At 30.8% G+C, this 15,600-nt stretch overlaps 1 long non-coding RNA gene across 1 annotated transcript; it reads left to right on the top strand.

Annotated features, from left to right (window-relative positions):
* The first annotated feature begins 2,937 nt into the window (after positions 1–2,937).
* On the top strand, positions 2,938–15,348 carry LOC125050607. Its single transcript, XR_007117161.1, has 3 exons — positions 2,938–3,219; positions 14,721–14,750; positions 15,274–15,348. It is a non-coding gene; the product is annotated as an uncharacterized LOC125050607 (long non-coding RNA).
* The last annotated feature ends 252 nt before the right edge of the window (positions 15,349–15,600 follow it).

Genomic DNA, 15,600 nt, shown 5'->3' with positions numbered 1-15,600 from the left:
TGTACTTATACATATTATGACGATTACAACTCTTTTAACTTTTTGAATCGTGATATCTCAAAAACGGTGGCTCTTAGGAAAAAAAGTATTTAGACATTTTTTATAGATAATTATCTGATCTACAATTTTTGTATAAACTAATTTTATGATAAAACTTACCATTTTGCTGAAAATCGCGAAAAACCCATTTTTGTGATCTTTGAACCGGAGTAATTTTTTTTGCACGTGCCGGATCGATGAGGACTTTTCACATTTCCTTTATAATAGTGTATTGAGCAATCCTACCAATATTCAGCCAAGTGCGAATTAATGTAACCTTACCCCTATTTTTTAGTCTAATTTGACCGGATTATTACTGGGGACATACATAATATGCTAATGGATATGACGTGTGTCGGTGACGTTCTTGTACTACGTGTATCAAATAACCTTGTTGTTCCCACCACTCAGCATTTTGAACGGCGGCGCAAATGGCGCAGCGATTTTGTATAATTTCGTTGTTCTTTGTTCAAATTATAATTGAGAAAGTGTATATTCTGAATTTACTTTTTTTGCAACGTTTTCGCAAATTTAATAACGTAAATATTGGCAAATATACAAGACATTGTTGGACATTGTAAAATATAAACGAGGATTTAATGAAGTAGTCATAAAACGTAGCTGTACACAAATGTACTATATATATACCACACATGATGGTTTCGACATTCACAGGGGGAAGTTTTGGTCATAAGCTCCAATAATGAAAGAATATTTGGAATCTATACAAATCAAAATATGCTGCTAAGCGCAAAAATCGAAGACGACAGAACCAACTTAAGTTATATTTTTAAACTTATTTCTTAAACTCTGAAGAATGTTTTCATGGAGAGAAAAATTCACGAAAATCACATTAAGGTGAAACAATGTTTACAGAGACTAAATAAGAAAAAAATATTATTTCTAAGGTTATTAAAATTGTGGAGTCGTTGTATTGTTATATATACTATAATAGATAGCAGATGCTCAAATTATAATTTGAAATAGAAATAACAAAGATCTCAATTATTTTATAATGAGGCCGCATTTGATCTTATTTGTTGCGGCCCAATTATTTATATCACAATTTATAAGGCATTGAAATTTTCATTATTTTGTAAATATTTATTAAACTTTGAACGAAGTATTACACTGTTCACTAATTAATTCTAGCATAAAATGACTTTTGAGATATTAAAGCGAATTACTTTATGTTTCATAAATGACGTATGCTTTTAAAATGAACCACTAGAACATTAGAATTATTAAAGGATTTGTCTTTGGATGCTTAATATTGAACTGTTACCATTGTTCACGTATTCATTGATAATGTTTATCTGATTATTGTAATATTAAGATAGAATGAGAATGATAGATGAAGAAAGACCAGTAATGCACTCATCACTTAGTTATGTAAGTGTCAATGGATGACTAAAAAATATAATGTAATTATTGAAAGCCTCCAACTTTGATAAAAAAATATTATTATTCTTATCGCATTGCCTATATTTATAATATACGACTTCTTCAATCTCTTTGCGATGCTTGATATAATATTTTACATTCATTCCATAATGTAAATATACATATTAATGGTCTTGTTTGCAAATCATAAAGCAGAATTGTCATTTGCAAATGGATGTAACGAGTGCTGGGTGCTCGAATCGTGGTCTGAAATGACCTTGTCTCATGAAGTCGACCTTCAGGCCGTTCATTTTTTATATTTACGGATTCATAAATGTATCTACAATAAATCTGGATAAATATTTGCTGCTTACAGTAGTGTTGCATAAGTAGTGCGAAGTAAAAAGTCGAAGAGAATTCACATGTTGCAAATAGATTTTAGCATTAACGTAACGATTAAGTGAGCTATCTCGATATAGCAATGGGTCATGAGACATATTTTCTAATCATTTTAAAGCCCCTTTCAATCCAATATTGTTTTATAAGAATTGAACTCATGTTAAATCCGTTATGTGAACGAAATACTTGAACACTGAATCATAAAGACATCAGTCAACAATCGAACTTACTTTATTTATAGTCAGTAATAAATGCTAATAAAGTATTCAAAATAATGGCGAATGACTTGTATTTAACCACTCACTAGTTTCACTCTTCATCGTCGTAGTGACAATAGGCTTAAATTATTCTTACTAAAAGTTTTTGTTTTAAAAATCATTAATGTTTTTACAGACTATTAATAGAAGTTTCATGAATCAGTATATACGTCAGAAGTCTAGTTGCAATGGAATGAAGACTATAAAATTACATTACTCGAAACTAAAGCAATACAATATCATTGTAATTCATTAGTTAAAACAGTCTTGTTAGACAAATATCTTGTAGACTGAGAAGAATGAGTTATATTTTCGAAAACGTACGTTTTTATATACACCGAAACCTTGAAGAACATCATTTAAATAGTCGTATTACATCTATGGAAGACCTACTGGGCATCTTGAAAGTGATGTTGTCTGTATCTGTATCGTGTAGAAGGGGTTTACAAGTAAAAAAATCGTTTTATTTTAACCGAAACAAAGATTAGGTATGTATAGTATGAAAGATTTTACTGTATAAGCTATATATATATGTATATTGTGTGAAAATTTCTAGGTATAGACATCAGCCTATTGCAATTTGTATGTGTATATATAATCTATCTTAATAAATTCTTATACGTGACATACGGACGAGTTATTTTAAATATAATATAAGTTAAGATTTTATTATCATAGGTACATTTTATAAGATCGGTGGTAAAAAGAATTTTTCCTTGCATACTCTTGTTAAGTGTCTAAAATATATCACAGAATAGAATAAACAAAAAATAAAACTAAACATTACCTTGACTTTGGTTTTACATAAGAGAATATACTTAAAACACATCTTAAATTTGAACTGAAATATTCACAGCGTTCAGTACTGTTATAATATATGAATGTAAAAAGGTTAACGGAAAGACAGTGCACAATAATTGTATATAAAAGGTTAAATACTACGTAGCGTTAATACCGAAGCCTCAGTAGTAACAGAGCAGTGTACTACATCACTCATACATCGAACAATTGATTGTGAATTTATTCGAAATAGTGCAAGACGGATGCAATATCTGTGCATATATATGGTGTATAGTGATAGTGTTTAGTGTGTGAAGGATTTTCCTGAAGGTTGTGTAACAGTTTGCTTACTTGTAAAAAGGTATTATAGAATATAAGCCTGTATTGTATATTCTTAGTGCTAATAAAATGGGTATTATTTAAATGGGTTATGTTAATTCTAATCGCTATTTTGCTCTATTAAAATGTGACAGTTTTATGCAACCGCAGTAGTTAAATCTCACCACAGCCTTTCTGGTGTTTCTTTTCTGTTCAGTTTTCAATATTTATAATACATACAAAATTGTTCTATATCATAACAATTAAATAGAAATTACTGAGTTTTAACGAAATGTGTTAATGAAATGATCTACAAATATGAACAATCTTGTTAGAATATTTTTTTATACTTTGAAAATTAAAAAACACATTATAAAATAACAGAGAAGTCAAAAACAAATTATATAACATTAATGTAACTTTTATACAAATATAAATTAAAAAGAATACTATGACTTCATTTTTTCCATTAACTTCTAGTTCTCAAATTGAACCTTTTGAACAGTTAACTATTTTATTTTACCTTTACTTTTTTTTATTTATTTACACTCTGTTGCAAGAAATACAGTACAATTAACTTAACTTTACTTAAGATACCTTGCTCCTCACATACGAGTATATTTTTTCTTTCTTCAGGAGTATTTCTTTCCACGTGAGAGGACAATTTCATATTACCTTTGCCTAAAAAACAATATCCATGTTCTTCTTCTGACTGCCAGCCTAATTCAATTTTGCCCTTATTATCTAAAATTATAGAACGTCTGGTACATGAGAAATTTACTTTTTTTCTAAACAGAAATAATCTTTTCAATACCTTTCAATCTGGTTTTTGGCCGGGTATTTAACAAAAATTACCGATAAAATTTGTTTTGGTCACAAACAATTTTTAATGATCCTTACTTTATTGGTTCCAGCAAAGCATTTAGAGCATGTTGATCACGACCTAGTGCTTTGCATTCTTAAGAAAATAAATGTTTCCTCTAATTCTGTCGCTTGGTTTGGTAGCATTCATTCATCGCCAGCGTATCAAAGTTGACGAGTCGCTATGTTTGCTGATGACGATGTTAGGTGATACCACCGCCCACTCTCAATGCCAGAGGGCTTGCGAGTGCGTTGCCGGCCTTTTAAGAATTGGTAGGCTTTTTTATTGAAGGATTCTAAGTCGAATTGGTTCGGAAATACTTCAGCTGGTTCCACATAATAGTGGTGCGCGGCAAAAACTGCCTTAAAAATCGCTCAGTTGTGAAAACGGTAGTCAATCATGGATTTATGACTCTTACAAGTCAAATAGAAACAACTTTTCAAAGAGGAACGTAGTAACCTAAATTTAAAGAAGTACAGAAATAAGAAATGTAACAAAACTTATTGATGCACTGTCCTATTGCAAAAAAGTAAAGTGGAAATGGGCGTGCTACATCGCTCGTATGAACAATGGCAGATGGGCAAACAGGGTATCAAGTTAGAAAGGACCACCAGGAAAAGAAAAGAGAGGCCGCCCTCTTGCACGGTGGGCTGACGAGCTTAAACAAGATGGTGGAGTAGATTAGGAAAAAATGCTCAAGAAAGAGAGAGATGGAGCCAGTTGGAGGAGGCCTATACTCTATAAGAGGTCCTTGGAAAAAACTATATATGTATATTGTATATATATATATATATAGATGGATGAATGTTTCAAGGAATAATTAAAATAAAATAAAAATTAGACCTAATTGTTATTATAATTATTGAGCTTATTATAATTCTAACGTCCATTTTCGTTCATTACCTTTCATAACGGTAATTATTTCCAATGAAAAGAGAATAAAGAGATTATCTCATAAAGCTATTAAGTATATCTTTTTACCATTATTATAGGCTACAAGACAATTTTACTATCAAATAAAAATGTATATAAATCCTGAAGATACGATAATGCACAGTTCAAGCGTAGGCGAAGACCTTTTAAGCTTTATTTATGATATACATTTTTATAACTTAAAAGGATAATCTGCGTATTTAACCTTTCTGGTAAATAAAGAATATGAACTTCGAAGACAATTTTTGATGAGACCATATGTCCAATTAGCAAATGCACTTGTTTAGGTCAATCTTTGCCAAGATTAATTTTTACTCTCCAGATCCATAATAAATCAATCAATCCATCAATAATAAATTCCATAGTGAATTGTTATACCACAGACATCTTGAATGCAAAAAATAACTATTTAATTACACTCCCAATTATTTCACTCACGTTGCTTTAAAACATAGATATACATAGACATAACATTTATTACTAACGAAACACACACAGAATCACACAAAATAATAGCAATAAAAAAAGAAATAAAGAAATAACATTTTTAAAAGAATAAGGTACATTACTTTAAGCTGATAAAACATTCGTATTAAAGATTCGTGAACATCAATTTTATAAATTTAATTTTAGACCGGTTTATCACTAGATATTACGTGGCCTGTCTTAAAATAAAAGCCAAGAAACTGAACCAAATATGGCGGTAAAAATAGAGTTGTCGCTGAGTTGCGAGTACAATCCGCATTCCCTTTTGTTTTGACGTGATCCACAAACAATGCAATAACCTATACGTTGGATGTAAAATGGGATGGGGAGTTAGAGTAGGAGGAGGGGGACGTCACGGCCGAAATACCGACTACCAAGCAAGGTGAAGGCCGGGCCCGTGCGTATGTTGCGTCACTGCAGGTTGATTTTTATAACACTTTTGCTTTGTTCGCAGGGCCTGGTATTTAGTATAAAGTACTCTGAGGCACTGTGCTCCAATTTTTCATATTACGATGACTTTTTTATTTATAAATTTCGTACACACTAGCAACAACTTACTATAACACTACGTTACTGTCTTAAGGATTTTTTGAATAGGTAAATAGTTTGAAAGTACAAGAGTTAAGAAATAAGCTATTTTTCTGTATATTATATTTATTATTTATACTTATTAATTAAAAATAAGTAATTCAAAAGTTGAATTTTTTAAAGTGATTTGATAATAACAGACAATATTAATGTTTGAATTATTGGTTATAACTAAGGGTTATAAAGTTTTAGCGTACGACGTTTGACACTATAATAATAGACTGTAGAAGCTACTTCAGTTTTACGAGCTAAGGTGAGACGTCTCAAGTACACCCTTCAAACCGCAACATATGCGTAAATTGTAGACGCTGCTTACGCACGCACTCTATTGTCTATGTTCATAATACATAGAACAAATTACGACATAAACCTCTCTGGTTGTTTCTGGTTACACAAGAAATATTTAATTATTATAATAAATATGTATTTTTTTTTGCTGTAACATTGCCGAATATGTAGGTAGAGCTATAGACGGAAAACATCCTTAATTATATTGATGATAATACCTGATAAGGTTCTGATTTAGTTAGCATAGATATAATAAGGTTAGTAGAAGATAATTTTTATTCTTATTTTACGCTTTTCAATATTTCTGCTATTGCGCACCTAAAAGCATAAATTTTGACATTTTTAGGAAGCTAAAAAATATATCTGCTACTTCGATTACTATCCATCTAATTAATCAAATTCAAATGAAATTGATTAATTCATGAATTTTATTTTTTTCTAATTATTATTCCAAGTTTTTTTTTAATTTATATGTTTTATCTATATTCAAAATTTCTTGGATTCAGTCGAGGTTGGGACAATTAATCCAAAAAAATATTTTCCAAAAATGTTTTGCGTATTAGTACGTAGCTATTTTTACAATTTTATAGAAGGAATCTGAGTTACGGTAATATTTAGTCAATAACAAATGCATATGCATATTACAAAATGATCCGAAAATATAATAACTATGAGGCATTTCTGCTAACAAGGGATATCTTCCAGGCAAAAATATGTAAATTTTTACGATAAAATACTGTATATAAAAGAAGATATACTTTATAAAATTTCAGACATTTTTTAATTAATCAGTCAGTTTGTATTAAACTGTATTTATCAAAGAGTCTTGGGTTCGATTCTCGGCAATACAAGATGTTTTCAGACGGCTGATATGAACATATAAAAATGCTCCATGCTCCATTGGAATCAAACATCATATTGTGGTATAATATATATTTAAAAAAAACATAGTTACTTATATTTCAATCATAAAATCTTTAGGGTTTGAATCTAGATAATAATAAACGCTCAAGGGCTCTCGTTCAGTCTAAAAAGTTCGTAGCATATTTAAAAATATTATTTCGAAAATTTGGCAATTTCAAACATTCATTGAGTGGGTGAAATGTCGAATTTTCATTCGGGTCAAGAACTAAGGTTCACAGGGAAAAAGAGCCTAAGTGCAAACAGCGCATTTCTGTTCTTGTAAACCACAAATTAAATGTTTTATCATATTCAGAGCTTTATTGGATCTTTAGGTGCAATACACAATATAAAGAATTCAACGAATGTAATAGTAATGATTAGCTCTTTGTGTTCTGCCGGAATACGACCAACTACTTCCAATAGCTATCGTGATCGCGATCTTGAGACACAATTTTGCAATAGTTATTTCAATACCTGCAACTGATGTCAAATACTTGAGATTGCGTAGTAAAAAACTTATCATTAACTCGCAACGTACCATTGTAATTTCACCGTAGCCGCCATAAAATTACAAATCAAGGACATAGAAGAACTCTCCGCCACAATTTTTAATCGTCAATTTTTTTGTTAATATAACAATGAGTCGAAATGCTTTGTTCAGTGTTTCAATTTAAACACACAATTGAAAACAATACTTGTTTATGTAAAAATTTAAATTCTTGAATAATAAATTTGCAGTTGATTGACAGCATGTATTGATCTATAATAATTAATAACCTACTAAATAATACAAGGAAACATCCATTCATTCGCTATTGATCTTATTATTTATAGATTAGTCATCGTTAGATATCCGGTGCATATGTATTTCAGTTACAACTGCACTGTTAATTATTTTAAACTTTATTTCGTGGTATTCTATGGTTTTATCTATCTCTAAATAAAGTTTAAGTAAACAGATGATTATTTCATTTTATATTTATTTAAATTAATGTAATTATTCCGCACCGTTCTCATAACAGGAGCCTGGGATACGTGTTTGTTATGTAACCTGTTTTTAGGCAATAAATACATTTTATTATTATTATTAATATTTTGCACTGGCGTGGCACCAGCTGCCCACTGAAGGATTTCCGTGCTGAAGCGACTTAGGGTCTTTCAAGAAAGACTGAATCTTAAAATGTATCATTTAATATCTAGTCAGCTTCCATTAACAATACATATAGTCGTTAAGTATGCACCAGTTTACTTATTTAGCACAGGAAAAAAATGGAAAAATAAGTCCATAGTAATCCAGTCGGAAGTTAAACAGTCCTTTAAATAAAACTTAACTATATATACATGAATTTATTATGGAATCCCTGCAACATCTAGTAGAGAGATAACTAATGAATTTTTTATATTGTTTCGGTTAATGCCATCGCAATAGATGGTGGCAACCTTCGAAGTAAATAGTTCCTTCCTTAAATTTCGTAGCTAAGTTTCATCGGTCTTATGAGATAATTAAGATTATATCTACAATCCCATAATACTCTTCATACAATCTTAATGTGAATTACAAACAATATTTATGTACCGTAGTATATATTTATTTGAACAGGCTGGCTTTACTAGTGATGTTGGCACAGCGCCAATTTGAATTTTTTCTTATATTACAGAAATATATCCGAGTATGCCGAAATGAGCGCTGAAATGCCTAGATGTAAAGATAGAGGGAAAATAGGTTATGCCTACATCAGTCCCGCCTACGGTTTTACTTGCTATAGACATTTGAAGGTGAAAAAATTTGTTAGGCCCGTAGTCTAAAAACGACACCAAATGAAATTTAGTTATTTGAATTGTCAAATAACTTTTTGATGTTTGCGCTCGAGAAGTTTTTGTATTATACTAAAATCTTATTTTATTTATTAAAATGACTAATCAGGAGGTATGTTTATAAAATTATTAATCATTTCACTTGGCTTGGTATATTAGTAAATTGGTTATATATACATACATAAAACTTTACGAATATTTTCTCTCTATAATGTTAGTATAGATTTAGCTTCAGTTTACCAAGAACGCTACTTCGGAAAGTAAAAAAAAATCAAATTAAAATACAAAAACTATTCCGACCCAATACATTAATATGACAAATTAAAGAAATCTTAGAGACTTATTATATTCTCATGCCTAGCGGTCAGTTCTATATGGAATTATATCAACATATTTCTAAACAGGTGCTTTTAGTCATGTCACAAGTTCCTATAATATATAGCTATTCCCTTCTTATACGAAAAACGATTAGTAAAAGGAGTAAAACTATTCTTAAATCGCTCTAACGGTCTTGGTCTACTCCAGGTAATTACCGGAAATCCCTAAATCCAGTTAGTTATGGGTTTAGTGAGTTTTACGCATACATACATTCTTCTTGATATACGCCAAGTGGACAAGGGTTAGGTTAGTTTGATAGACATGTTTGTGTAGTAATGTTAATAGATATTATCGGTTATTCACGATACCGGAAAATTTAGCGCTAGAATCGTCTTACAACCAATGGTTTTTGAATATATAAATAACTTTTTAATTTGTTCTAATGTTACTATGAATTTGTGTCATATTTTTCTGGAATTTAAATCACAAGGCACTTTTTCTGTCATACATTGTTTATCATTCAACAGTGGTAAGTGAAACAAATAGAATACAAAAACAAAGTGTATTCCCTTAATAAAGACAGGCTCTATTGAACACTGTCTTATATATTCGTATTTACCAATACCATATAAAACAGCTACGTTATCAAATAAGATATATTCACGGCAGCTGATTTCTGCTTTCACTAAACATTTTTGCAGGAAATATTACTAAAATATGCGTGCAGAGATTAGTGCGCTTTCAAAAACAGACGGCCGGAGAACATTAGTATCTCAAAAAGACGTAGCACACGCCATGTTTAAAAAAATAAGACTGTTCCATTCTTAAATACAACTACAATAATAATTTTGAATTATTCCATTGAAACCCTATGTGTAGGAGCTTCGTGAATGAAATATAAAATGAATAATTCAAACATCGACATAGAAGAACTATATCCATCTCAAAAATCAATAACCTTTGTGGAGGTTCTTTAGTGGTTATATTTAGAATTTAAAAAGGGTTCGCTAAAGCCTTAAGTGCTCTTAAGCGTTTGTTAAAAGAAGACTACATTCAAATAAAATCCATAATGTTAGATATATTTGAATAGCGTCGATCAATTATGGAATAAATTATGCCCTAATTACAATACCAAAAATAGCATAATTGTTTCCTTATATACATAAATATATAAGTTTAATAACGTTAAAAACTATAGCCAGTTGGATGGTGTGCTATTTATAGTACTGTTCGACATCTTTACGGAGATTACAGGTTACGGAATAACATATTTTCTCGTACTTTTTATTATTATCAAAACATCTATAACATTATCATCACATTTAGCATACTATATAAAGAATTATTATTACAGATCTTACAAAATAACAATTTCACCATTTTCTAGTAAGACAATTTTCCAAATCGAAATAAGTGACGGTGTAGTGTATTTTAATACGTCAGAACTCATAAGCTTTTACCACCAAACCAACACCAACCCGAATGCCACATTTTTGCAGTAACATAAATATACTTAACACATTTAAAATAATATGTATATGTTCAAAATACATTTAATGGACACATTGTAAGTAAAGTTTGAGTGGCATATAACGTTACCGAAATATGTTCAGAAAAGGATTTATGTCACTGTTTTTCATGAATTGTAATAATATCACAGTTGAGGGCTTATAGGTTAGAGTTAATAAGCTTAAATAACCAAGTATGTGGCCCTCACGGATGTTAAGTAAGGCCAGGCCATTCGTATTATGTGTGTGTAGATGTTTATATATAGTTTTTTATTCAACACTTTGTTGCTCAATGTGATTAATTTTAAACGAATATAGTTGCCGTTAGTTACAAGATTTTCCCTCCATAGTAGGCTTTCTGTAGATGTCACTCCCTCTATATCATAAGTCATCATAAAGGAACCCGCATGTCTGACCTAAGGATACTACCAAAACAGGTGCAAATTTAAATAGGATAGTAGTAAAATAAAAGTGGAAAGAGCTGGTTATATGAAAATGGCGTTAAAAATACACGAATATTTTATGCTCTTTCCGTACAATATCCGGATAAGCTTTCTAGCGGGCCGGAAGTTAATCAGTATTTATTATTATCACTGCGCTTTGCAGGTTAATTACCTGAGAACCCAGTTATATCGTTCATTTGCTTTCAGACGAAATAGAGTTCATAATCCAGTACAAGAATACTTTTTACTTAATTCTTTACGTTTTGAAATAGTATTTTGGGGTACCTACATAAAAGGAACTTGTTTATTACTTTGAAATGATTAGGATTATGTTCCAGATAGAATGTTCAAAATACAAAATTTTAGTTTAATAAAATTTGGTGAGGGTGATCCAAAATATTTTTTAAATAATACAAATCCTCCAAATCCTAACGACTGACAATTATTTGCCTTTCTTCTTGGTAAGGATACCTCATGTAGCCACATACTCAGGACTTAGTTATTATTTTAGTATAAATTGTGTATCGACGGCCACCGAACCGTTCCTTGTGGTACATAGAGTATTAGAAAAAAAAACAAGTGAACTTTTTTTTGTTCCAGATAGAGAAAGTATTGGAAAATATATCAGAATTCATGTAATGTTTACTTCTTGTACTACAGTTTTTATTTGAAAAAAAATATATATTGAAATTTATCTAATTTATATAGTACGTAGTCGTTTTTATACTTAGTTGTTTACAGCACCACCGTGACTATGACTGTGACCTTTATTTATATCGGACATGTAATTAAGTCCCATTAGTGCATATTCCTGAAATATTTAGAAAACTTTGATTTAAAATAACATAAACAGTTTTTTCAGCTATTGCCCAGGAGTTCTTGTTTAGTTTTTGAAATGTTTAAAATATATACGTATAATTAAAAAATAGCCAGCTCTTCCTCGTGCCGTAGCCGTAAATATTGCCTTAAATACTTTTTGCTGCAATATCATTGCCAGCTACTGTTTACACTCGGCTCTGTAATCTTTTGCCAAACGATTACCAACAATAACCGGAGTACAATAGTCGGAGTTGTCTGACTAACTGTGGTATAACAACTATGAAACTAAAATTATTTACAATTTAACAAATTATGACATTTTTTTATTTGTTTAACCTTAACTGCCATTGCACAAGCAAACGTTTGGTAAAAGATAATGCGTTTAAAAGGTAATATTGAAACCTTATTCTTAATCGTGTCTTTATCCACGATAAGTTCTTAAGACGAAGAACGCAATTGGATAGACACTGAAATGCATCGTAACTACTTCTCGTTATGTATATATAAACTGCCTTCCAATCGGAAGAGATTGTTGTTTCGCCGGGTATTAATACCTTCAGGTATAAAGCCACGAAATCAGTAATATTTAAAAAAATAAAAATAAAATATGTTTATTATGGAACATAAGATACAGGTATCACTTATTCCACGTCAATAAATTTCAATCTGTAGGCATCCCAATTCCGGCATGCCGCCGGAAAAAGCTGGCATAAAAACTCTCGGTACTCTTTTAAAATAGCAAATCATGAAACAACACTTATTTTAAAACAATTATCGCAAATTAATTAGAAGTAGCCTGTCTAGCACTAGTCCCTTTTATCAACTAGATAATCGTTGACTTTAGAGTAAGCCTTTTTACACAGCCTTTCTTTAATACATTTCTTAAATTTATTAAAAGGCAGAGATAAAAGATAGAAATCCGTCTGGGATTTTATTAAAGAAGAGTACCCCTTTTCCCAAAAAAGACAGTCGAAGATAGAGCATTCACATCGTCAAAATTCGTTATTTGTCGTTTGATTTTAAAAATCATGGACGTATCATCAGCAAACAATAGATTTAAGTACGTCTATGCTAAAATAATTTCAAATCAATACAAGTTGTATTGTTTTTAATTTTATAGTTATGTAACTCCGCGTAAATGCTATCGACGTAATAATTCCGAGTGAATTTCATTTTCACCAAACAAAATATTTGTTCAAATGTTTAACGGTCTAATATGTTAAATATGATTTAGTATTGAAACACTATCGAGCGAAAGATCGTTGACCTAATTTAGGAGCATGGTTCGGTAAAGTTCATCGCGTGTTAAATTGCCATTTGTATACTAACTTAATACAAAAATTACATATTTTATGGAATGGATTTTTCTTAAGATGTGCTATTTTTATATAAACAATGCTTAATGGCTTAAACGCTTCTTTGTATAAATAAAGATATCCATAAATATATTATATCATTCCAGTGTGAAAATACATTAATGTTACCTTAGTGTTTAAATGCGAATCTCAATCTTAAAGTTCGCGGAATTCAACTATTTTGATAAACACTTGCTTAAGAATAAACATCGTCAGGAAACCGGCATGTCTTAGATAAAAAACGGCATAAGTCAGATACAGAATGCTAATCAAATTCATACAGATGAGGAATTTATTCGTGCCCCGTTGTAGAATTAGCACAATCTAGGAAATGATTCCCACATTTAACGAACAATGTCGCGGCTAAATAAGGTCCTAGTACTAGCAATACAATAAAAATAGCTTTACTATTATTCGGCTTAAATCAAACCAATGTTCGTGACATTTACCCCGTAAGCCATTTAATGTGCAGATTAACTTTGTTTAAATCTCTAATAATATTCAGAAGCTAATTATTGAGACTGGCTATATACGTAAAATATATTATAGTGTATGTGTGTGTGTACAAAAGCATTCTCAATACCTCAACCCCCAACTATAAATGGACGGATGTCCCACATGACTGCTTATCTGAGTATCACGAGGCCGACAACTTTACGTGCTTATTCTAGGCAGGGGTTTCAATAACCGTTGTCAGTTCGTACCAAGTGAACCAGTGGTACAGTACAATGCTACAACCCTTGTTCTTTACCTTAGTTTTCCGTATCTGTCTGTTTCTTTTCTTAATACGCAAGTAGTGACTTCTGACATACGCCGTCGATTATTGGGTGTCGGTATGTCGTTTTCCTCACTAAGTTTTCGATCACTGTTTGGACGGTAATAATATGCGTACAAGGAAAGAAAATTCCATGTTGGCCGTGATTTTAACACACGACCTCAGGGTTGAGAATCGCTCCCAGAAGCTGCTAAACACAGTTTTAGCTAACTTAGAAATTATCTTTGGAAAATAGAAATTCCATTTTTGAATTTTCGCAAAACTCCGGATTTTAACCCAATAAATATCAGAATTACGCCAATGTGTAGTTTTCTGTATTTTATCTTTTATACGTTTGAGTACAATCTCAGTGCAATGTGTTTTTGTTGTAATTTATATAGTTCGATAAGTGTGCATTAGATAAGATTAATAAGTCGATAACATGTGATTAAAGTGAGCTTTTTTGTTACAGTAAAAAAAGCGCGCTATGTTGGTATTCAAGGTACGTATATTCTTATTCTTTATCATTTGAGGGGCTATATAGGGCACAGGGCAAAAATATCTACTGGTCTGGTTTTTTATCATTCTAGTATGTTTAGGGTTTCTGTGCCAACCCGAACGAATATTTTGTTTGACGAAAATCATACCATAATCCTCTTTAATTCACAGAGCCAATATTTCTTTATTATTGTTTGTTTATTAAAAACCGGCTGGAATACATAATACTAGAACTTTAATTCAAAATATTTCATTAAAATATAATGGAAACAAATGCTATTACATTCCTATTTGTACTGATGAAAAGAAGATTAAACAATCACAAAGATACTGAACGGCAATCAAAACAATGTATATTTAAGTAGTTACAAAAATAGATTTGTAAAAAATTCAAAAGAACCTTCTCAGTCAAAAGAAAGTACGAAAAGAAACAAATAAAATAGCTGTTAAATAATGCATCATCAAAGCGAAAAGAGTACAAAAGATTCTGACTCCTACTGTTGGTATAAATAAGGTTTATTTCACAGGAACTCAATTCAACACATACGTGACGCTCAAGTTGCAGAATGTCAAGTCGACGACGGTGACAGTCAAGGGTCCGACTCCATGTTGGGAGCAAGACTTCCTTTTGTAAGTGTTTCTATTGTTTTTCACATAAATACAATGTTCAAGTTATTCTGCACTTTATTTATATAAATGTTGAATTCATTTTAAAGTGCAGTTACGAAATCAGCTCGACCTTGACCCGTGAGATTATGAAAGTGAAATTTAAAATTTAAATAAACGTTAAATTTTCATTCTCGTTTTTGTTTGTGATAACTATAATTATCTTGTTATCAATATGGTTTAATTTC

Source organism: Pieris napi, chromosome 6, assembly GCF_905475465.1.
Source record: "Pieris napi chromosome 6, ilPieNapi1.2, whole genome shotgun sequence".
In the NCBI taxonomy this organism is placed as follows: domain Eukaryota; kingdom Metazoa; phylum Arthropoda; class Insecta; order Lepidoptera; family Pieridae; genus Pieris; species Pieris napi.
This window is presented reverse-complemented; position numbering and strand designations above follow the sequence as displayed.